Here is a 25,832-nt window from a genome sequence, read left to right on the forward strand (position 1 = left end):
TTCTCCTCCTCTCAACAGCAAATAAAATGTATTTTATTCCACAGCTCAGACAGCAAAGATTATTCTGGTCAGCTGTCACTCCAGCATTGCAAGAATTGAGTTATGCTTAGAATAACTACCCTAGGAAGAAAAGGCTCTCCTATACAGAAGTCAGAATTGCACTCCCGTAACTTAGTGGGAAGGTTGCCCTGCTATAAACTGCCTCTCTCAAAAGTGAAATGGTCTCTTTTGCATCTAATCTGATTAGCCACAATATAGCTAATCGCAGTGTTTCTCAACCTTGGCGACTTTAAGTCCTGTGGACTTCAACTCCCAGAATCCCCCAGCCAGCTGGCTGGGGGATTCTGGGAGTTGAAGTCCACAGGACTTAAAGTCGCCAAGGTTGAGAAACACTGAGCTAATGTGTCAGGTCAAGAGAATTTCAAGCCTGGAGGTAATTGCCTAACTATTTTCAGAAAGAAATGCACACTAGCTGCCCTCTACACTTTAAAAAAAAGAATAGTTGCTTGCTGCTTTTTTTTTATTAAAATTTTTTAATTTTTAATTTAAAACAAATACAACATCCTTCTTTACATGCTATAGAAAGTGTATCAGTTGGTTACAAATAGACTTTTGTGCATCTCTTCCACAAAGCTTGCTGCTTTGAGTTTGGTGATAATTGCAAGATCTTACTCCAGTGCAAACGAAGGTTTTCACGGGTTAGGTTGAAAAAAAAAATCCCTTTGCGCTGTGATCTGCCATCATCTTTTCTGAACTTTCTCCTTGATTTGAGATTTCATCTGCACATTTCTACAGGTAACTCTCCACCAGGGAACTTTCGGTGAGCCCGGATTAAATAAAAAGGCATTTCATTTACCGCTGCTTTGAATGACACTGAAGGGAGGAGAGAGAGAGAAAGCAACTAAAGAAAAGACAACTTGCGTTTTTAAGCCTAAAGGCGCGGTGAAGACGTCGTAAAGAAGGCGCGAAAGGGGATATCAAGCCGGAATATAGGCGGGCCTGCTCCGGAAAATGTTCGCGTTAGCTGCCGACAAGACTCGGGGAGAGAAGCGCACTCATCCGGCCGCCAACAGGGATGGCAGAGCGTCGCGGCGCTTAATGAAAGCCGGGAAGCTAATTACGCGTCTTTTCTCGCTGGCGGGCTTCGTCGGAGAGGAGCGGGATCAAAGCAGGGGAGGCTGCCGCCCGTGCAGCCCCGGCGCTCTGCCATCCCCGTTGCCGCATCTTCCTCCTCCTCCTCCTCCTTCCTCGGGGCCCTTCTGCTTCTTTTGGAGAGCGCGGCCCCCTTCATTTGCTCCGTTGCCTGCTAGGAAAGCAGGCGAATGTAATTAACGAAAGTTAAGACAACATCTCTGTAATTAGCAAGCCAACTCTGAGCACAAGAAATGGAAATTAGTCACAGGATGCTAAATTAGCCACTGCATACATTATTTGGCGATGGGTACCCTCGGGGCCTTCCGCTCGCAGGCTTTGGTGCGAAGCCCCCCCCTGCATCTCAATAAAGCTGCCTTCCCCGGGTGATTAGGAGCAGCCGAAGGGCTCGCCGAGCGCGCGGCACGCGGCAGAATTTGGAATCCGTTCAAAGGGGGGGGGAGAGGGAGGCAGAACCCCCAGTCTGCAATTTTTTAAAAAAAAATATTTTGAAGATAATGATTTCTTTTCCTGCTTTTCAAGGTGTTTCAAGATCCCCGCTTTGGTTTCCCCCCCCCCCCATTAATTAGAGCAGAAGTTGAAGAACTTATTTGCCTGACCCCAATTTTTGCACTATTTTCCTGTCTCTGTGCAAGAGAGAAAAATGAGGAGGGGGGGGTGCCAGTTGAAGCAAGGCAGGAAATTGGACTGGAGCAACACATAACATAACATTTGCATCAAAATAATACGACGGGCAGGAGAAAAATCACAATCACATCACTCGGAAGGAAGGAACTGAATACAAATTAAAGAGGGGAATGTAAATTTTGTGCCATTAAGCTTCAATGGCCATTGGAAATGGTGCAAAAGCACAAAGGGTTCTCTTTTTTTTTTATATATGAGCATCATCCACTTTGATTATTCATACTTGTGTTTCTGCTTGAATTAAAGCAGGAGTGCTAGGGCCTGTTAAAGCAAAAATATTTGAATTGGTAGTGAACTTTCACCTTTGCTTGCATCCATTTACTTTTCAAATGAATACCAGATAAGTTAGTGCATTTTCTAATCGGCCTGTTTTTCCAGTGAGTGCTGCCATTACATACCAATTTCTTTGAGAAGTGCCTCCTAAGAAACATTAAACACTTACAAATAAGGATGTGTCCATCACTTTCAGCTGGTCTGCAAAAGCAGCTTGACTAGTGCTCCAAGTCTCAGCTAGGGAGCTGCAGTTAGTTGCCCCTTTGATTGCCTTGCTTCAGACTTATTACATCTGCTTTTTGCAAATGAGGCATGCATAGATAAAAGCGGCTGCCCTCAGTTGTTACTATGGTCTTCTTTTGTCAGGTATTACAAAAGCTGAGCCCATCAACATTATGTAGGTGAAGTTATCCCTGCTTTACGGATAGCCTGCTTTCCTTCTTTGAAGAAGATATATTAGTTAATGTTGCACAAGAGCTGGATTCAGGCAATAAAGGAATCCCGAACCATAATGTACTTTATGTTTCAGTATGTTTACTGGAAAACTGCATACAATACTCTACAATTCTCCCCAGTTGTTCTCTGTGCTAAGAAAAGCTTCCATGGCTAAATTTCACTCCCCCCCAATCACTCTTAAAAATGCAGGGACTGAATAGTGTTGAAGAGCTGCTTAACACAGGTTGAAGGTTCCTCTGCATCTCTGATTTATCCATGGATCTCTTAATAAATTTTAGCTGAGCTTTTTCACACGCACAAAAGCTGATCCTTTGTAGATCGAGGGACATGCTGAGGTCAATGATTGAATGTTTTGAAGTTTTGAATCAGTCACCGTTTTTGGATACTGGCCCTATTGATTTGTGGGCATCAATTGCTAACTGGAGTGTGATGGTTTAAATCACCTTGGAAAAAGATACACCATCATACTGTCTGTAGCAGAGCTAAGCATTGTTGAAAATGCCACTTTAGGTGGCTTTAAACAAGTACATGGTTATCAGGAATATATGTGTCAGGAGAGTATCATCCAGAATGTGGTGAGATGTAGCTTCGTTAAGCTCCTGTTTAAACCAAACCCCTTACTAATTAAGGTTCATGTGGATGGCAGGAGCTTTAAGGGAGGCTATATTAGATCCATCGATCAGAAATTATGATAAATATTCCTGTTGATTTCAAATAGAAACAGACCTTCTGAGAAAATGAGATAGCTTCATGATTTCATTTCCAAAGATCATTGCCCTGTATGTCATAGGAACAATGAAGTATAGTGAACAATTTGGGTTATTGAACAACAATTTCCATGGAACTGAAATTTGATACCAATGCTCCTTAAGAAAGGGACAGGGAAATGTTTATAATTTAAAAAAAAATTAGATTATTTCAGTGAAAGAAATAAGAGGGAGGGGGTGAGATGTTGCAAAGCAATGGTCTGGCAATTGATTTTTTTTAATCATTGACTTGCTTTCAACTTTTCAGGAAGTGAATGCTGGTGTCGTAGATAATATTGTTAGTTTCCTGTTCTGACCCCCTCCTCCATCCAGTAACGAATGCCGAGACAAGCTTAACTGGAATGTACTTTAATAGCAAGACACCAATATCTCGGTGGCTGAAAGCCAAGCAGAACAAACAGATAAGGACCTTGGCAGCAACTCAGACAAACTCAGGCAGCAATAAACACAGATAAGGCTTGGCAGCAATCCAGCCTGCCAAGCTCCCAGTAATATCCTCCGACATTCAATCCTGCGTTGACTTCTGCAAAGAGGGCCGTGTACACAAGTAGCTTTTTATCGTCTGGAGAGGAGCCTAATGACCACCAGCTGAGTACAATCACCTCCTGTAATTGCATAATTGTTCCTGACTCCTAGTAGCTTTTCGATGGCGTGCATCCAGGAACAACTCACTACTGGCCTCCGGCTGACTCTCCCTTGCCTCCTCCCCACTGGTCCAAGGCTCAGGTACCTCCTGGTGGCCAACCAGCCTCTCTGCACCCTGCTCGGAGTCGGAACCCTGTCCAGGGTCCTCCAGAGCCGACTCAGAGGGCCCCTCACTGTCGGAGTCTGGTGGCAACTCCAACGGCTCCTGCTGGGCCACAACAGTTTCCTATGACTGGACTCCTGTTTATGACTACTAAAAACTACCTAGACCAGTGATGGTTAATCTTTTCGGCACTGAGTGCCAAAACTGGACACATATGCTGGAGTGCCAGAACCCGGAAGAGAGCAACTGGACAATGCGCATGTACACGGCGACCTGCTGCTCTTCCGGGTTCTGTCGTGCACATGCCAGCTGGAAGACCAGTTGGCTGGTGTGCATACAAGCACCAGAACCCCCAGAACAGAGCAGCTGGCCGGAGCGCATGCAACGGAACCCAGAAGAGCAGCTAGCAACGGTAGGTGTGCCCACAGAGAGGGCTCTGCGTGTCACCTCTGGCATGTTACCATAGGTTTGCCATCACGGACCTAGACTAATCCATGCAGTTTTTCTCTGGAGGATTTTTTTTCACAAGTTATTTGCCTGCTTCCTGAGGCAGAGTGACTAGCTCAAGATCACCCAGCAGAACTAGAACTCACTGTTTCCTGGTTTTTAATCTGATGCAACAAACTGACTCTCTAAGTTTGACCCCATAATTAATTGCGTTGAAGTAGAAAGAGAAACAGAAAATTCCCTAAACATGTAAAATATTCCTGGTTGAACAAGCATAGGCACATTTCAAGAGATGCTTCATTTACAGTTGAAATCTTTAGCTGTGATTATGCCAAAAGAAATCTTGATTATACCTTAAATATTTGGGAAATACTGCTTGTTTTATATGGGATGTATTCTGATATCTGATATTTTATCATTAAAAATATTTGCTGTGATCAAAGGTTTCAGAATCAGGTTTCATTGTTAATTCCTCCTCCTCCTCCTCCTCCTCCTCCTCCTCGCTTTTTATTAAGTGGAGTCCATTCCATGACTGCCTTGGTTCACCCACCGTCAACTCTTCTTGCTATGTAACCACTGGTCCCTGACTAGCCCCATGATGGCGAACCTATGGCACGTGTGCCACAGGTGGCACTCGGAGCCATTTGTTAGGGCAACCCTTGCATGCCCTGGCTTTGGCCTTCTGCCTTCTTTTAAGTTTTTTTTTTTACCTCCGGCAGCTTCCCTGAAGCCTCCGGAGGGCGGAAAACAACCCAACGCACAAACCGGAAGTCTGGGAACAAACTTACGGTTTGCACATTGGGCTGTCAATTCCAGGTTGCCAGTGGGGCCGTTTTCATCCTCTGGAGCCTTCAGGAGGATTCCTGAAGCCTCCGGAGGGCGAAAAACGGACTTATAGGTAAACCGGTAGTTACTTCTGGGTTTCCTGTAGGGCCATTTTTCTCCTTCTGGAAGCTTAAGGGGAGGCTCCTGAAGCCTCTGGTGGGTCTCTGGGGGGCGGGGGAGACTGCTTTTGCTCCCCAGGCTCCTGGAAAGCATCTGGAGACTGGAGAGGGCAAAAAACGGGTCCATTGTGTGCCAAAAGCGGGGGAGCGCGGGCATGTATACGGGGTGTGTGTGTCACACATATAGCATTATGGGTGTGGGCACGCCCGCTCATGACCACACTACGCTCCCCCTGCTTTTGGCATGTGATGGGAAAAAGGTTAGCCATCACTGGACTAGCTCATTTCAATTCTCTTACTCCCTTGATGACGTCATATACTTTTGTTTGTCTCTAATCTGTGTGCAGGTCTTTCTATCTTCTCTTGTAGTGCGGATCAAGTATCCTTCCATGGCTCTTCGTGCCACTCATAACTTTTCTATCAATTGTGAGGCTGATGTTCATGTTTCACCGGCATTAGTTAGAGGAGGTAGCACACACTGATCGAAAACTTTTCTCTTCAGGAATAGGGGGAGGTTTTTCTTGAACATTATGCCTAGCTTGCCGAATGCCTGCCAACCGCATTTAATACTTCAATTTCCTTTATTAAATCCCCTTCCATTGAGATATGTTGGCCAAGGTACATGAAATGGTCACCTATCAGTGGTGGGTTTCAAAAATTGTTCGAACCTACTCTGTGGGTGTGGCCTCCTTTGTGGGAGTGGCTTGCTGCCCATATGACCAGATGGGAGTGGCTTGCCGCCCATGTGACCGGATATGAAGATGCTGACGACACTTGTCAGAACCACCTTAAATTACCTCACACACAGCACTGGCATGCATAAGAATATGATGTAAACTTGTTTTTTAAAAGGCATCTTTGGTTTGTGTTAAAACAACTTCAACACACGGAATGTTCTGATTGCACCACAAACGCAGTAGTCATCCTTACCTTTCACAGAGGCACTGAGTTTTATAAATATGAGCATGATAGTGTAGAATAATCATATCCAAGGACCAGTGGTGGATTTCAAAAATTTTTGGAACCTCTTCTGTAGGTGTGGCCTGCTTTCCGGATCCACTGGTGGAACCTCTTCTAACCGGTTCGGTAGATTTGACGAACTGATTCTACCGAATAGGTGAGAACTGGTAGGAACCCATCTCTGCCACCTATGTCGAATTCTTCTCCAGTTATACAATATTTCTTTCCTTGGCGAATTTATTAAATATAACCTAGCTCTTTTTCTGGTTTATTTTTAAGCCAAATGGTTATTCTGCTTTGTGCAGCTCTTGTATGTGTCTTTGTAGCTCTTCTGGGTCTTCTGAGAAGAGAAAAACATTATCTGCAATTCCTAAGTGGATTAAATAGGTGCCATTGATTTTTATTCCATCTTCTGTCCAGTCTAGTTTGCCAAATGCTTCTTCAAGGCAGGCTGAGAAAAGGATAGGTGACACTGTATTGCCATTCATACACCTTGTTCTATGTTGATTTCCACTATTAGATCATTAAGGCAAATTGCTGCCATTGCCTTTTCATATATTGATTATAGGAAGTTTATGTAAGCAGTGTCTATGCCTCAGCTGAGCAATTCCTTAATTATTGCATGCTGGAATAAGTGAGTCAAATGCCTTTTCATAGTCAATGAAAGCCATGCACAGAAGCATGGTGTACTCACTGTGCCTTTCAATCCTCGCTGAACAACCTGGATGCCACTTCTGAACCCTGCCCGCTGCTTTGTGCATCATTTAATGTTCTCAATATTCTTTTTGCTATTATCTTGGTGAAAATCATGTAGATGATTGAAAGTAAGCTTATTGGGCAATAGTTCTTTAAATCATCTTGGGTCTATTTCTTGCGTATAAGAATCACTTCAGCATTTCGCCATGCGTCAGGTATTCTGTCTTCTCCGAGGCATTTTGAGTTTTGCTAGGATCTCATGTAAACTATCTCATGTAAAATTGGAGCTTTACCATTTTTCATTGATTTTATGACAAGATACTTCCTCCACTAATATATCTGGCATTTCCTCTTTCATGGGTATTGTTACTTTTGAGTGATCTTGATCTTCATATAGCTCTGAATAGAATTTTCCAATTATTTCTAACATTTCCTGTCTTGTTCTACAGACAGAGTCATCTTCACATATTATTGCAAAAACCTTCTTTCTTTCTCTAAGCTTGCATTTTGATTTATTCAATTGCCTTTTTTCACAAGCTTCACATTAGACTGACGAATTTCTTCTTGGATACATTTTCTTATGGTCTTGCAAAGTTCAACATACTCCAGTTTATTAGCGAAACTTCCTGTATTTTTCATTGTCCATTATTCTTTCATTAAATGAATAGTTTCATCTGAGATTTTTGACTCTACAAAGTGTTTTTCCAGTGGCGCTATAGATGTAGCAGATTCAAGGATATTTTTGACTATTCATTTTGGTCTGTAATGTTCATCTCTTCTAAATCTTATAATAGAGCGAAGTGATTTGATAGATTAATCTCAAAATCACTCTACTCTTCTAACAGTTGATCAATACCTATTTTTGTTTTTTGTCACTTCTTTGTCATTTTCATATGCTCTTTTTGACAAGCTATCTTCACTTTAGCTCATGCCATTCTATGATCACCTCCAACATTGAAACGACTGATGACAGTACAATTCAGAATATGATTTTATCACTTGACATGATGCAATCAATTTTGCTTGTGTTCCCAGATGGACACTTTCATGTCCATTTTCTGCTACTTTTTTTCTTGTAGAATGAGTTTATGATATAAAGTTCCTCTCCTTCAGTAAAATCTACTAGTTTGTCACCTCTATTATCTCATTCACAACTTCCATACAGGCCAGGCACTTTTTCTCCTATTCTCCTATTTTTCTCCTTTTTCTGATATTGTTCTTATACTTGCATTAAAGTCACCCACTAGTATTTTGTATTGGCATTTTTCTCTGTCTTGAAGGCACATGAAGTTACATCATTGTGTGACTCAGCAGAAGTTTGCTGTGAGTTGAGTCGGGATGCAGGAATAACAATGCAGCTGGGGCTCGTTAGTGTGGTCTTCTGGAGATAAAAGGATCTTATCTGGAGATAATGGTGCCACGCCCTGGTTGCAGAAGTCAACGTTCATCGTTCATCGGTCGTGGTTTGTTTGTGAGAGGCACTTGGATAAGTGGTTTGCTTTCTGTAACCCTGATTCAAAGAGACACTTGGAGTAGTGATTTGCTTTCTTTCTGAACACCTGGTTCTGCCGTAAGAGATCTTTGTTTTGCATTCTGTTATCTTCTTGCCAGAGACTTTATTTATGTTTATTTTTGGGCTCGCAGCCAGCGTGAGCTGAGGCTGATAAAGTTATTTCCTTTTAAGTCTGTCTGACTGTCGTCTGTTAACGAGCGGAGAAGGGGGGTCAGAACACATCATCATAAGACTCTTCAACCTTAGCATTACTATAGCTTATTGTTGGCATGTAAGCTTGGATGGTTTGAAACTTGTATTGTTTGTTCAATTGAATGAGGCATTTGGCTACTCTGATATACTTTCATATTTTACTACATAATATTTCAGCTTTTGGTTGATGAGAAAACCAACTCTGCCTCATCTGTCTTCAATACCCCTAGTGTAGAGTAAATGCCCAGTCCTATCAAGTTCAGTGTGTTTCGCATAATCCAATGATATCCCAATGCATATTGTTGAGTTCAATCAACAGTTCTTCTAATTGAGCATCTGTTTTCATTGTTAGACTATTCCTATGTCCAAAGTCAGCTTGATTTAACCGTAATTCTTAGTACACTATGCCTTTTGCAGGTCTTCCTGCTGCTGTGGGTAGTTGCCCTAGGGCATCTGTGGAATGAGGGCTCTTTTTGAGAATGTATTGGTATGTGGAAGGAATAGACTATAATCTGCCATGCTGATTAAATGCTGATTGGCAGATGTGATCAATGTTAAAATGGCATATCCATCATGGCCTGTTCACCTTGGGAGACTCTTCTCGACATATACATATCCAATGATATAGCCCACAATTTCTGTGATGACCTGGGACATGGCACAGAGATCACACAAGCAGCTGGCAGTTCAATCCGCCCCTTTATAGCTCCAAATATCCCCAAACACTCCCACATTTCTGGCAAGTCTCAGAGCAAAGTGACGACAATGCCCCCACACCTCAAACAGCCTCTGGCTCCAAATAGTCAAGCCCAGAGCTATCTACACCAAGGCTGCACAGCAATAAATCCAGCAGGAAAATCAAGGAGTTCAGGAAGCAAAGGATCCAGTTAATTAGTCCAGAAAGCCAGAAAGAATGCAAGGACTCTTGGAAAGTTCAAATGTCAGCATTTAAGGAACTCAGTGTTTGTTATCTGTTGTGGCCCAACAGGAGCCATTGGAGCTGCCACCAGACTCCGACAGCGAGGGGCCCTCTGAGTCGGCTCTGGAGGATGTGGAGGACCCTGGACAGGATTCCGACTCTGAGCAGGGTGCAGAGAGGCTGGTTGGCCACCAGGAAGCACCTGAGCCTTGGACCAGTGGGGAGGAGACAAGGGAGAGTGATCCGGAGGCCAGCAGTGAGTTGTTCCTGGATGCTTGGCACCGAAGAGCTAATAAGCGTCAGGAACAGTTGCGCAGTTACAGGAGGTAATTGCACTCGGTGGTCATTAGGCTCCTCTCAAGACTATAAAAGGACTGCTTGTGCAAACGCCCCTATTGCAGAAATCAACGCAGGAAATAATGTCGGAGAACATTATTGTGAGCTTGGCAGGCTGGATTTCTGCCACGGCTTATCTGTGCTGGATTGCTGCCCAAGCTTGTCTGTGCCGGTTTGCTGCCAAGGACCTATCTGTCTGTTAATTAAATGCTGTAACTTATCTTTGGTTCGGAGTGTGTGGGACGAGGGGGGTCAGAACAGTTCTCTAAAAATGCCCCTCCCCACAGCTTCTCCTTAAATCTCATTCCCTAGGTGTGCCTTGGGAAGATGGGCAGGGCACTCTTCTCCCAAGTAGCCTACTCAGTCTAGGCTGTTCTCACCTTGTCTCCACTCTTGGTGCTCTCGGATCAGGAGGGGGTGGTCCTTGTTCCTTGCCTGAGCTCTTTCTCTCATGTTCATCCTGTCCCTGTTCCTCCCTGTCTACAAGCTGTTCTAATCCTGAAAGGCCCTGCCCTTCCCCAATTTCCTCTAAAGCCATCGAAGCCGCCCTTTCAATCTCTATCAGCTCAAGTTCCAGCTCATCTTCAGGCTCCGACAGGGACATGACAATTTCATTTACCCATACAAGCCCCTTTGCCTCGTCAAGACCCCAGTCATTGAATAAGTGTTAATTTCATACATTTAAGAAATTATCCTTACCACAATTTTAAATAGAAGCATTACAAATTAAAAACAACCCATAATGAGACTGTTCCTGTGCTTCACAATCAAAATGGGAAATCTTGAAATTTAGCAGTGGGATCATTGCTTTATTATTACATATTCAGTACTTGTCCAAAATAATGTAAGATGTAAAACAATACCCATCAGACAGGGATGTAATTATAAATTTTCAAGACATGCAATTCAATATTGCAATAGAAATTTCTTAGTGCACAAAGTATTTCATATATTACATACAATAACAGGAATCTTTGCAAAATATTGGTAAGGTAAATCAATATTTTGTTTTCTGCAGTGTCAATTGAGAAAGCTAAGGAACTACCTTGGCAGCATAAATTCAGTAGGACACTTAAGTAACATTGAAAGCCAATGTGTTACAGTAATTATAGAGCACTGAACAATGTCCAGAAAAACATTATTCATTCATTGAACCAAGCACTATATCTATATATACTATATATACAGTGCCTGCACTCCACTCCGCTGAGTAGCTGCAGGCTCATGGAGACGTCACAAGACAGTAAGATACATGCGCACGCTGTGCACATGCGCACACGCGCTAAGCACATCCATGTGGACAAAGCCAGGCCAGTTCCAACCGTACCGATTGGAACGGGATCCGAAACCCACCACTGCTCTCTGTACACAAATGTTAGAAGTTAAAAGATTATGATGTTAAAGAAAAAAATATAAATAAAATTATTATTATTTTTAAAAAGAATTACAGGAAGGAAGCTGAAATCTGAAGCTAAATGTGAGAATATTTAGCAGATTTTTAAAATAATGTTAATAATAATAGTAATAATGAGCACCTTTGGTATAATCCCAAAAGATCTGGAGCACCACTTGAACACCATCAGCATTAAGAAAATTGCCATCAGCCAATTGTAAAAGGCAGCTTTACTTGGAACAGCTTACATCTAGCAATAGCAGTAGACTTATATACCGCTTCATAGGCCTTTCAGGCCTCTCTAAGCGGTTTACAGAGAGTCAGCATATTGCCCCCAACAATCTGGGTCCTCATTTTACCCACCTCGGAAGGATGGAAGGCTGAGTCAACCCTGAGCCGGTGAGATTTGAACCGCTGACCTGCTGATCTAGCAGTAGCCTGCAGTGCTGCATTTAACCACTGCGCCACCTTGGCTCTGGCTCTAGCAATAATACCTTTAACATAATCCAAGAAAATTTCCCTATCCCAGACTTTGAGAAGGATTCAGTAAGTGGATCAAAATATCAAGTCCAATCTATAAACATCTGGCTCAGTGTGCAATGAACTATAATAATGCAATATAACAGTAATGACTTACCAGAAATAAATATCAGGAAATAGGAACTAAAGATTTTTGAAATATGGACATTAATCAAGGAAAAAAGAGATCAAGCTGAGATAGTATCCTGCAACAAAAGTACTGTTCCAATATTTGAGGGGCTGCCACAGAGAGGAAGGGGTCAAGCTATTTTCCAAAGCACCTGAAGGCCAGACAAGGAATAATGGATGGAAACTGATCAAGGAGAGATTCAACCTAGAAATAGGAGAAATTTTCTGACAGTGAGAACAATTAACCAATGGAACAGCTTGCCTTCAGAAGTTGTAGGAGCTTCACCACTTGAGACTTTCAAGAAGAAATTGGCTGCCATTTGTCAGAAATGGTGTAGGGTATCCTGCTTGGGCGAGGGGTTGGACTAGATGACCTACAAGGTCCCTTCCAAGAACTCTCATCTCTCATTCATGTATCCATACTGTTTGTTATCTCAGTATATTAGTTAAATCAACATATTGATCTTTTATGACTACATTCTTCATATTATTTTCTTGATCTAGTGGTCACGCTGGTACCAGGTTTGATAGGACAATGAGGAAAACATTATTTTTAATGATACTGTAATTTGCAATATTGCAAGAAGCTTCTTGGGTCAGTAGACACTGCTATCTCAGTCCAAAGGAGGTCTGGGCAAATTGGACACTGCTGCTTTGAATCATTGTATATATATCATGGCAGGACGTGAGGCACAGATGACAAGGACAATAACAGTGGTTCTAGTTGCTTGGCCATCAAGTACTCTTGATCTACTATTGGGGAGATAAATTGAATATTGCATTCTCCTAACTGGAAATAGAGGGAATTGAATGGACTAGATTATTTCTGCCCTTGCAAGGCTGCACTAGGATTACTGATGTTAGGCATTAACTATTTCCTAGTGCTATAAAAATTAATACAAAGATGACTTTGTCCAATGATAAATTATATTGGAAGTAAACAAATATCCAGGCTGGGAAAGATTCTGTTGGTGTAAGAGGAATGGCTTGATAAGTCAATGTTCTAAATTTGTCTGAGCAACTTCATATGATCTTCTCTGCAGACTTATACAGAGTACAAGAGATTCAGTTTTCCCATGCGTGTTGGGTTTTTCTCTGTACATTTCATTGATTTGTAACTGTTTTGTTTTGTTCTCATCCACAACTGGCATTTTGAGCTTCTTATTTTCCCGTAGAATATGTCAGCACTGCCTGATCATTTAACAAGGAAGACATTGTTTCTTTGCAGGTACATGTTAAACCAGACATTGTCTAATAGGAAGAGTAAAGGAAGCTGTGCATATGTTTTGAGCCATCAATAATTGCCTTGAAGAATCATTCCTCTGGATCATTTATGATGAAAAACAGGCCTGGTTGAGGGGGGGAACTGTTACTAGATTGAAATTTTTATAAAAAGGGTAGTACAACCGAAGCTAAGTTTATAATCTTCCAACGCAGAGAATTTTACTCACTAAAGCTGAACATGGAATTAATTTTCCAAAGTGTTTCAAATTAAGCAGCTCCAAAATTACAAGCTGGTTATTTGGGCAATCAGGTTTCATCAGAATGATACTCACTGCCAAACAAATAAGAAGTCAAGATGGAATTCTCACATTTCTCTCTCAGTTATTTATATTGTATGTATCTTTTGGATGTGGCATTATAGTGCACCAGGCTAAAACACACACACACACACCTCTATAATATGTATTGTGCATGGCTATATAGAATTCTTCATAGATATTGAAAACTTGTGGAACCTCTGACATGCATAGTTCCCACAAGCTCCCTCCGCCTTATCTGTACTGGCCCTACTTTCTTCTCTGTAAGCTCACCCTCCCTTCTTTCTCTGGTATGAATAACAACAAAGTCCTCCTCACAACTTTCTCTTGTTTATGCACCTCAGTTGCCTACAAAGGTGAAGGACTCTTTCATCCTTTCTTCCATCACTATGAAGAGACTGCCAGAACCCTTCTTAGGTGCTTAATTTTTGCATATAATGACAGCTGAAGCATAGTCAGGAAGAATATTAACATTCCCCATCACTGCTTAGAATGTGATGGAATGGATAGAGAGCCATTGGCCTATCTTGACGTGAGTAACTCATGTGGTCTGGATATGAGTGGAATACTCTTATGCTGTTCATTAGGGGAAGAAAATGATTATAACTTATTGATCTGTGTCTACTAAGAGTAGCTCATTAGTCATTACCATATTCCAGACCTTATTTTTAACTCCTGTTCCTTTCAAAATATGGTTGGTAATAAAAAAAATAATGCAGCCTGATATGTCTAACTCTAATTATAATTAGACAGAATTGATAGCAATAACAATTGCACTTAGATTCCTATACCTCTCCGTAGTGCTTTAGAGCACTCTCTGATCAGTTTATAAATATCAGCATATTGCCCCCAACAATCTGAGTCTTTATTTTACTGACTTCAAAAGGTTGTGTTCTGACCCCCCTCGTCCCACACCAACACACATTCCGAGCCAAAGATAAGTTACGGCATTTAATAAACAGACAGACAGGTCCTTGGCAGCAAACGGGCACAGACAAGCTTGGGCAGCAATCCAGCACAGATAAGCTGTGGCAGCAATCCAGGCTGCCATGCTCACAATAATGTTCTCCAACATTAGTTCCTGCGTTGACTTCTGCAAGAGGGGCATGTGCACAAGCAGTCCTTTTATAGTCTGGATAGGAGCCTAATGACCACCAGCTGAGTGCAATTACCTCCTGTAACTGCGCAACTGTTCCTGACGCCTATTAGCTCTTCAGTGACGGGCATCCAGGAACAACTCACTGCTGGCATCCGGAGCACTCTCCCTTGTCTCCTCCCCACTGGTCCAAGGCTCAGGTGCCTCCTGGTGGCCAACCAGCCTCTCTGCACCCTGCTCGGAGTCGGAACCCTGTCCAGGGTCCTCCACATCCTCCAGAGCCAACTCATAGGGCCCCTCGCTGTCGGAGTCTGGTGGCAGCTCCAATGGCTCCTGCTGGGCCACAACAGGTTGGAAGGCTGAATCAACCTTGAGCAGATCAGAATCAAGTCCTGGTTACAGGTAGAGCAAGCCTGCAATTCTGCATTCTAACCACTGTGTCACCACGGGTGACTAAGTTAAAGAACGAATTGTAATTATTTGATTTATTGTGCAAACCCTGTCCCTAGTAATGAAGTTTGGCTGACTGTTTCTGGAAGGGTCCCTGGACTCTGTACGACAAGCAAAAGTTAAAAATTATGCAGGTAAAGTTTTTCTGATCACTTCATGCTAAAATAGACAAATAATCAGAAACAGAGTGTCTGTTTTACTAGGCAGCTGTGAAAGACACCAGAAAAGAAAGATTGATGGTTCTACACACCTAGAGAGGCAAATATCAATATGATCTCCACTCTCAGGTCAAAATTAAATAATGATTATTATTTATCTTAGATGTTATAGGAGAGCAGTTGAGTTGAAGTAGAGTGGAAGGCTGAAGGTCTCAAACATCTTTTCCTAAAAGCTCTCTATGTGTTCATCCATTGTCCCAACATTCTGCTTCAAGTTAGAGGCTAGGTATCTCCTGCTACCATATCTAACATCTAGAAGGAGCCTCATTTGGCATCAGTGCTCTCTGTGTTGTTTTTCAGGTGATTAAAAGGTCAGCATGCGGAAAAAACTGAAAATAATCTCATCTTACAGAAAGAGAATATGGATTCTAGAGCAAGGATTTCCAAACTGTAAGATGTATCCTCCCCTTGAAGAGGTGCAGAAAGAGTTCAGGGTAGGTGTGAAGAACCTTTAGTTGCACATTGTTACAATAAATCCACCTCTCCCAAAGTTTCACTGTATTGTTTTCAGTATTCATTTGTGTTCATTTTGGTGTGTGAAGTTTTAGGGAAAATTAACATTATACTGTAGGAAGGTATCACCCAGCCCTCTCCCAGAAAAATGAAATATCCTAGGAAATATTGAAAAGGCAGAATATTTCTCTGGATGTGAAAAGAAAGAAACATGTTTTAAAAGACAGAATAGCTGCCTGAAGCTTCCTGCCCATCCCCACTTTGTCAATGGGCCATTAAGAAGGCCAAGCTAGTCCCTTTACATAATAAAGACTTCTCCACTTCAACTCCAGGGGGATGGGATTAAGGCACTTTACCCAACTCACCACCTGGTATCTGAGAACTCAACCAAACCTGGATTCAAAACACAGCCTAGAGAGTTGCTTGCCCCTGCATGGCCCCATGGGAGTCTGACAACCAATCAGAATACATTTCTTACACAGGAACAGGAAACATAGAGGTGGGACTGAATAGGTTATAAAAAGCCTAACAAGCCCCTCCCTCAGCCCTTCTCTTCTTCTCCACCAACATCGAAGCATGTGATCACCTTTTCTGTTCAGGGCTCAAGCCATGTGGTCCTGTCCACCAATAAACCATCTTTCCAAGCAGCCTCCATGTCTCCAGTGTCTTTTTCCCCACTTGGAGCTGAACCCAGAAGGACATTTCTTTCATCAATAGTAAAAAAAAGTGTAATGCAAAACGTTTAGGAACCCTTGGTCTAGAGGTTCTAACCCATCTTTCCCAACCTCCCCAGATATAAATAAAATCAACTTTATTTTTTTTAAAAAAATGGTATAAAACCAGTTTTAATTTTATTTAAAATGCAAAAGTACTGTAATGCTCCAAGAAGACCACATGATGGTGCTGGCCTGATATAGAGAAAATCCTGACCTAAAGTCTCCATAAACAAGAGGTAGGATGGAAAGTCCCAAGCCAACATTTTGGAGCGCAGTTTGAAGTAGGTATTCCGGTTGAGATTTTAGCATAGAGAAATTAGAACCTTAGGTTTGTGTATCATAAAATTACATTAAGCATTCAACAAGAGTTTTCACCTATGGTGAAAATTCAGGGTGAAGTAGTCTCCCCTGAAGGAGCAGAGATACCATAGTGGCATTGATTAGCAACCAGATGATGGATTCTGGCTGGGCCAATATTTCCAGATAAAGGAAATATCATAAGATCACCCATTTGCACTGTGCTCCTCTTGATTATACTTCAGGAACTGAGGCTTTTTGCAGGAAGCTCACGAGCAGCCAGGAATTGAGGGATAAACAAACATGACCTCCATGGCAGTGGTGGGATTCAGCCAGTTCGCATCTGTTCGGGAGAACCGGTTGGTAACTTTCTAAGCAGTTCAGAGAACCGGTTTTGGGAAGAAATCTTTTGTTTTTTCCCACTTTACAGGGCTAATCCTGTAAGGAAGGCAGGAAGGAAACATTCTGGTGTTGTTTCTATCCTAATCTTTATTGCCCTGCTTATAGAAACTGCCTCTCCAATTAACCCTTACCATTGTAACAACTAAGGAGAAGTGCCCATCAACCTGAGTGACATTGACTTGGCCATGCCCACATGCTCACATGACCACCGAGCCCCGCCTACCCAGCTGGTCATTAGGACAGAGAACTGGTTGGTAAATTATTTGAATCCCACCACTGCTCCATGGGAATATGTTTTTTGTTGTTTATTTACAGTGCAATTTAGAGTGCAACAATTGGTGGATTTTACAAAACAAAAGATAATGCTAATATAAGACAGACAGAAATTATAGACAAATAGTTGGAAAGAGAACTAGATAATTTGTCTCTTTTGGAATTGAAAGAAAAGGAATATTGTTTAAGATTTAGAACACTTCCAGAGGATTCTGGTGAAGATGCTAGAGAAAAAGTTATTAAAGCTTTACAGATTCCTTGGATTTCAAGAGGGAGACACTGTATTAAAGGATAGCATGGCCTTACAAAAAGCATTCATCAATATTATTCCAACTTATATAAAGGAAGTGACATCTCTCTGGAGAAAATATATGGATATCTAAATAAAAAAAATATCAATTTCTCTGTATAAAGGAACTTCAAATTTATGTTGGAAATATAAACAAGAAGGGACATTTTATTATGTTTGAACATGTAAAAAAAGCTACACATTTTCAAATTCAAATATACTCACTAATTCAGATGATTATTTTATGCACAAAGGTAAAAAGATTTGGCATCACCTAGAATCGAAAAATGGTTGGTGAAAATGGCAGAACTCGCAAAGATGGCTAAATTGATTTTTTTTAAAAAAAATCATAGATAAGTTAATGTATATGCCTATTGCTGATGAACTTGGGATTTATGGTTTGATGATTAAACAGAATAGATTGTAAAAAGAAGATGGGTTTGATGGGGTTTGAATTATATGTAACTAACCAGGAAAAAGTCACAATAATATGCCGAGGTGGCGCAGTGGTTAGGGTGCAGTACTGCAGGCCACTTCAGCTGACTGTTATCTGCAGTTCAGCGGTTCTAATCTCACCGGCTCAAGGTTGACTCAGCCTTCCATCCTTCCAAGATGGGTGAAATGAGGACCCAGACTGTGGGGGCGATATGCTGACTCTGTAAACCGCTTAGAGAGGGCTGAAAGCCCTATGAAGCGGTATATAAGTCTAACTGCTATTGCTATGCAAACATATCAGTTATGCAAAACAGATCAATTAATGAGTTAAGCTGTTCCCACAAGATGACCAGCTAGGTAGAATTACTGTAATGTTGTGCAAGACTGCATCTACCTTAAATTATATCTGTGGCATTAGATGATTAGATCAAATAAGTTGTTCTTACCTTCCATTAATCTGGTTAGGGATCTTGTGGAAACAGATCCTTAGTGAAATTTCAACTTCATGTTTTGTTCCAAATCCATTTTCTGAGAAATAAATATGAAAATGGTGAAACTTTAGAATCCTTTATGAAATGTTCCAGGACAAATTATTGAAGGGGCTATGTCTGTGAAAGCCTTTTATGTACTTGTTACAGAGCCTCGGTTGGGTGCCATGTGGCAGACTGATAGTTTACTAACAATTATTTGAACACTGATCCAGTCAGACACTGAAAAGCAATTATTCTACAGTTTTGTTACTCCATTTCACCATCATACCAGCATACTGTGAACGGTTCAAGTTGGTTTATACGATAAATTGCTGAGGTTCAAAACTGGGGCTCTTCTGAACTTTTTAACCTTCTATAAAAGGAAAGAATTCTAAAAGCAATGGATAAAATTCAATTAACTGAGATGACAGAAAATAATCTACTGAGCAAACACATCAGGCAATTGGAAGCTTTCATAAAGGAAATAACCTATTTCTTTCCTTGTTATCTAATGATACAGGAGTTTATTTCTCTCGCAGTAGTTAGAAAGCTACATAATATTTCCTAAATGCTTTGGCAAGTAATTATCACAGACTAATTCATTCAGTTTCATATTTGAAGGCAAATTATTAATAACTAATTGTTGTATTCTGAGGTCATATGCATATGTGTTTATGGATACCTATTGTATCACTTGATATGGTTAGTGCTTATGTTCTTATGGAAACTGCTATTTTGAGCATGCGTTGATAGCAAATACTGAGATCGAATTTGCATCTTACCTGTCTAAACCTTTTGCATTTTCTTCTAAACTGGAGAAATTCAGAAAAGTTTTCATAATGATATAATAGAGAGGTAAGATAGAATAGAGAGGGAGAACAATAGGTATGTACAGTTCCAAGGAATGCTATCCAAGTGTATAATTTATGCCTATATTTTCACAGTGGTTTTTCTCAATACATATACTGTACTTTTTCATCTACTGCATACTTCTTAAAATAAAGCCCTATTCTATGTACTTACAGAAAAGATGGTGAATTATTGGGGAAGTGTAGGAGTTTTGCTACCAAATTATTTGTATTTGCTTTTTAGATCTTGACCTGAATTACAGCAGCAATGCTTTACGGTGTGGATACTGTGAAAATGTGTCACATCAATATGCAGTCAGTCCTTGCATTGTATAATTGCTTTGATTGATGTTGCAATCAGGTTTGCTAAAGGAAATTCCAAACCGTGTAATTGTGAGGCTGGTCCTGAATTGGTTTCGGCTCATTAATGAAAGCATTACCCATAATTATTATGCCTAAAAAGCATTTTATATGCACAGTGACACACTTCAGGGTGTGCGATCATTGTGTCATAGACACACTTCTCAGATACTGGTAGCACTTGAACTTTGACCTGGCTCTCACCATTTCATCTCAGGCATGCTTCGGTGGCATTATGGGCTTATGCTCTCCGCTGATGTCTGAAGTAGTCCCATAGGCTGTGCCATTGCTTATGGCCAAGGTGAATGAGAGGTGCTTGGTTGCTATGTATTTGTAAGAGAGTGGCATACCAATTTCTTAAAGAGTTTGAGTGAAAGAGATGCTTCTTTGACCTCTATTCATAATAGATCAATAACGATGAACATTTTTTTAAAAAAACAGAATAAATCCATAAGCTACCTAACATTTAGCTCATGGTGAAGGTGGGGAAGGGCCAAATGAGGTTGTGACAACTGCTCTGAATATTGCTTTGTCCCACTTCCGTGTCTACTCTGGTTGCCGTGATTGCTTTGCCAATGTCCTCAGACCAGGAATTTCAAGTAATAGTACCTCCTTCGTAATCTCCCATACCATTCAGGTGAGAAAGTTCCTCACAGAAAATCTCCTCTTCCATCACTCTATTCCCATCTGGTTTTCAGTTTTACTGACCTATTGGAATCTCCATTCTGAAAGTCATTTGTTGTGTTTTACTGGCATGCAGGAGCTATAACTAGATCTGGATGAATGTGTCAGCATAGTGAGAGCCCACCTCCTGCCGATTACCCCCCATAGACCGATTAGATCTCACAGGTTAGGTCTTCTCCGGATTCCATCTGCCAGCCAATGTCGGCTGGCGACTCCCCGGGGGAGAGCCTTCTCTGTCGCAGCTCCAGTCCTTTGGAACGACCTCCCCGTGGAGATCCGGACCCTTACTACCCTCCCGGCCTTCCGCAAAGCCATTAAGTCCTGGCTGCTCCAGCAAGCCGGGGGGCTCTCGAAATATCCAGCCCCACGGAAACTGTGACTGTTGTGTATTTTAAAGTGTTGTTTTGTGTATTTATCCCCTTCCCTTATTTATTGTAAGCTGCCCGGAGTCCTTCGGGAGTGTGCGGCATACAAGACCAATAAACAGAACAAACAGAACAGAACATAGTGTTTTCCCTTCTATACATTTCTATCTTGCATTCATGGTCTCCTTATTCGTTATCCGTTTTTATGTACAAGTCTATACTTATTTATACTTAGCTACTTATAACCAAATATTGTTTACCTATATTGTGCTTTATATTCTTACTGTCATTTATTCTCTTACATACAATTATAGGTATACATTCACATAGTTATTCTTTTTCTTTGCTGTTCTTATACTATTGTTATTCCATTTAAAAGGTTATAAGGTACAGTTTGGATTGCTTTGTTTACCATCCCTAGCGCCTGTTGTTACACCACCTTATTTTCTCTTTCTTTTCTTTTCTCCCTCCCTTCCTTCACTACTTCCTTCCTTCCTCCTCTCCTTCCCCTTCTAACTGCAAAGAAACCGATATGGAACTGCTGTATGATATACGACGGAACTTCTTGTTCCTATGTTGTTGTTGTTGTTGTTGTTTAAAAGTGTCAGCATAGTTTCATCTTGAAAGCTAGGCTTTCCTTTCCCTTTTCAGTCATTTCTGATGTTATCTCCTTTTTTAGGTCCAGTATTTACTATGAGTCATGGGCAGAATCAGGCACCAGGCATGAATGATAGATTTGGAGTGTCTCCCCTTGATCTTTTTCCTCTGTTCAATCATGCCTGATTCTTGGAAACTGCCTGGACAAGTTCCTACAGTTTTCTTGGCAGGGCTTTTCAGAAGTGGTTTACCATTGCTTTTTTCCTAGGGCTGAGAGAAAGTGACTGGCCCAAGGTCATCTAGCCAGCTGTGTGCCTAAGGTGGGACTAGAACTCCATGTCTTCCTGTTTTTAGCCCGATGCCTTAATCACTACGCAAAACTGCCTCTCCTTGGTCTGTCTCCTGATATGTTAACACAGATCTCATCTACCTTCACACTTTTTAAAAAAAACATAAGTTACTTGGCATCCTTGACATCATTTAAAATGTCGGTGTCCTTTTAACAAATTATGTGCAAATGAAAAAAAAATCTATGCACAGCATATGGGAAACAAATGGAGAATTTGAATACCTGATGGAGAAAGCAAATATAACTTTGTATTACAGAAGCCTGGTAGGAGCTATCTTGTGATTGGAATGTATATTTTGTTTTTTAAAAAACCTTGACCCAATAATAAGAGAAGGTGGGGAACCTTATATGCAGATTATGACAATAATTTGCTACTATATGGAAATTAATGACACTAAGGGTGAAAAAATCCTGCTAAAAGCATCCAGGGGGAAATTAAGGGGTAGAAAGACACTGTTGTAGACATGTGCTATTGGCCTCGCACCAAACAGAAGATATAGATGAAAGCTTCACAAATCAGATGACAACGAAGCCTTAGAACATCATTACTTTGGTAATGGGAGATTTCAATTTCCCATATCAATTGGGGATCAAAGTAAGGGAGAGAGCCAACAGGTTCTTCAAGGGCCTTGCAGATAATTTTATCATCTGAAAGATGGAAGGGAGAACTAGGGAATCAGCTGTACTGAATTTAACATTAAGAGAGAGGAAATAGTTAAAGATATTATAGGACCGTTTGGAGAAAGTGACAATCTGATTTTAGAAATCACCATATTGTGTGTGGGCAGAGAGAACTGGAAGTAATCTGATTGGTGTTCTAAACTGTGAGAGAGCTGACTTCAGTAAGTTAAAGGAAAAAAAATAGGAGCAATTCCATGACTGTAAATCCTGAAGAAGAAAAAAACAGTCCAGGAGGTATGGAAAATTGGAAAACTGAGATAATTAAGGTCAATTAATTACAGACAATACCAAAGAGAAAGAAAAATGAAATATACACGATAAAATCAGTTTTGGTTGCATAAAAGGCTTTCCAATAAACTAGAAAAAAAAGCACTTAAAAAAAGAATGGAATATAAACAAAAGCACAATATTCATATTTACCGTGAGAAGAGTTCATTGCTCTAGTTTTGTTGTACGCTTTCCAAGTTACTCCCTTGTGAGATGGGTAGCTATGTAAACTAGACAAATGAATAAATAAATAAAAAGCTTAGAACTTAAAAACAGGATGGAATTTAGAAGATAAATACAAAAAGGAGCCTTCTTCCACCCACATTATTGATGCTTGATTATTCATTCAAGAGAGATAAATGGAAAGAGATCTGAAGATGTTTAAATGACTATTGTAATAAATTGGAAGTCAGGAAAACCTATTACTGGATACTTACTCATAGGGAGCATTTGGAGTCAATTGTATATGATTTCTGTAGTGAACACTTCATCACATAGCAAACCCTTGCCATTCTAAATGGTATAAATGTAAACGTAATTATAATTTTATATATATAACATAACACAACACAACACAACAGAACATATGTAATATCTGTAGCTCAGGTGTAGGATGAAGGTGAAGGTTTGTTCTCTGAGCTTGACTTCTGAATGTTTTGTCACCAGGCTAACGAAACAGATTTTAAGGGATTTAAGGGTATCAGTGTTCTGTTTATAAGGGCTTCGGGTGTGGGTGTGGGTGTGTTAAGTAGGGATCTTGTGATGGCTCAAGTCTGAATCATCAGTGAGTCTTGGGAATGGGTCTTGTGATGGGTCTTATAATAAGGAAATTATATCAGGTCAGGGTCATTGGGAGGTGAATGGGGGGGCGTTGCGTGAGTTGACTGAGGGTCAGTGCTGTCTCTGATTGGCTGTACAGTTGATTTGGATTCTGAGGGGTTCGTAAGCTGGGTGTAGGTCAATGTGTCTGTTGATGGAATTGCTTGCGGAGTGCCAGTCTTCGAGGAACTCACGAGTGTGGTGAATAGTAGAGTGACCAATGATTTTTGCATTGCTCCAATCAAACTAGTGCTGTTTGATGTCAGTGTGGATAGAGATTAAGGATTTAGAATCATGGTGTTTGACTGCCAGCCGGTATTTATGGATCCTGGTTTTTAATTGATGTGATGTTTGTCCTACGTAGAATTAGTTGCGTTGATTATAATTTATTTTGTCTATTACATTCAGTGGTGGGTTTCAAAAAATTTTCGAACCTACTCTGTGGGTGTGGCCTCCTTTGTGGGAGTGGCTTGCCGGCCATGTGACCTGGTGGGAGTGGCTTGCCAGCCATGTGTTCTCTCTCTCTCTCTCTCTCTCTCTCTCTCTCTTTCCTTGCTTTTGTCTCTGTCCCTTTTTCCTTTTTTTCTTTCATCTCTCTCTCACTTTTTCTTTCTTTTTTCTTTATTTATTTATTTATTTCTTCCTTTCTTTCTCTTTCCCTCTCTGTGTGAGTCTGTCTGTCTGTCTGTCTGTCTGTCTGTCTGTCTGTGTGTCAGTGGTAGGTTTCAAAATTTTTTGGAACCTCTTCTGTAGGTGGGGCCTGCTTTCCACGTCCACTGGTGGAACCTCTTCTAACCGGTTCGGTAGATTTGACAAACTGGTTCTACTGAACTGGTGCGAACCGGTAGGAACCCACCTCTGATTACATTGCTTCTTTTATTTTGTCTGTATTTTGTCTTTGGTTCTGGATAATTCCTGGCGAGAGTGATTGAGGGTTTGTGGGCTTTTGTTATTCTTAGGGGTTGGAGGATTTTGTGAGATCATCAGCTCTATCAATTGTTTAAATAAAATAAATTCCATTTTTGTATTATGTATCATGCTTCGCATCTTCAGGAGTTGATATAGAATATTAAATATAACACAGAAATAGACTATGTATACAAACCATATATCCCACATCAATGGAGAAATTGAGTTGTCCTAGATTCTTGGTTTTCCTGGATTTGTCTATAAGCTTTTCTGGTGGCAAATTGTTGGTCACTTTTGTTCTGTTAGCTCCATCCTGGATTTTTTTTTCCCTCCATGGAGGCACTACAATCATGGAAGACAAATAATGTTTGTACTTCAGGAAGCCAATCCACTCTTGGGAAATCTGGGGTGCTTTATGTACAAGCATGCCAGTAAGATGGATTTGTTATTTGTCTAGGTCTAAAAAGCACGCTTGGGATCTGTTTGTATCATTATGCATGACTTTGGCTAGCAGTATTCAGAAAATAGTGGACAATGTTCCCCTCTGTTTCCTAACCATACAGGTGCTGAATTGTGATCCATACATTTTCTTTTTATTAGCCAGAAGCTGGACCTTACTTCCTACAGCAAACATAATCCAAAACGATAGTATTTAAATTCCATTGTAATGTACTTTATCATTATTTTCTTCATGCAGAATTCCAGCTTTTTAAAAAAAAAACAAAAGGCAAATAGGGATCTTTTCCTGGTATTAGAAACAAACGGACACCTAAACTTATATCTACACAAACACCTACACCTAGATTTACACATACCCACATTCAGTAAATAAAAAGTATAAGATATGTTTGGTTCCTTTAAAAATATTTATTTTGTTTGTATCAAAATATATGTAGAGTAATACATTTTACTAAAATCTCCCTATAATTGCAACAATATGGTTAAATTTATAATTGATGTGGCTTGTTCATATTTATTTTCATTTTTTTCTGATAGTTAGATAAATTAATCAGAGAATTTAACAACAGAGTTCCCTAATCTCTCTTTGTCTTGGAAAATGGGAGATATTGAACAACAGACCCCTTTCAACACCTGTTTCACAAAGTAAGACACCATCCCATCCCTTGACTAATTCTATCTCCCCTTCTCTTTTCTGCAAAACTGAAGCCACAAAGCTCAGACTAT

General features: G+C 40.7%; 1 long non-coding RNA gene across 2 annotated transcripts in view; it reads right to left on the reverse strand.

Moving 5' to 3' along the window:
- LOC116510473 overlaps window positions 1-24,978 on the reverse strand; it is a 42,787-nt gene extending 17,809 nt beyond the window's left edge. For both annotated transcript variants that reach the window (XR_004255648.1, XR_004255647.1), the window contains exons 1-4: window positions 24,844-24,978; window positions 23,357-23,432; window positions 23,073-23,149; window positions 18,745-18,826 (exon numbers count right to left, since the gene is read on the reverse strand). This is a non-coding gene — a long non-coding RNA (uncharacterized LOC116510473). The remainder of the gene's footprint in view (window positions 1-18,744; window positions 18,827-23,072; window positions 23,150-23,356; window positions 23,433-24,843) is intronic.
- Window positions 24,979-25,832: the final 854 nt, after the last annotated feature.

This window comes from Thamnophis elegans, chromosome 6, assembly GCF_009769535.1.
Source record: "Thamnophis elegans isolate rThaEle1 chromosome 6, rThaEle1.pri, whole genome shotgun sequence".
Taxonomy (NCBI): domain Eukaryota; kingdom Metazoa; phylum Chordata; class Lepidosauria; order Squamata; family Colubridae; genus Thamnophis; species Thamnophis elegans.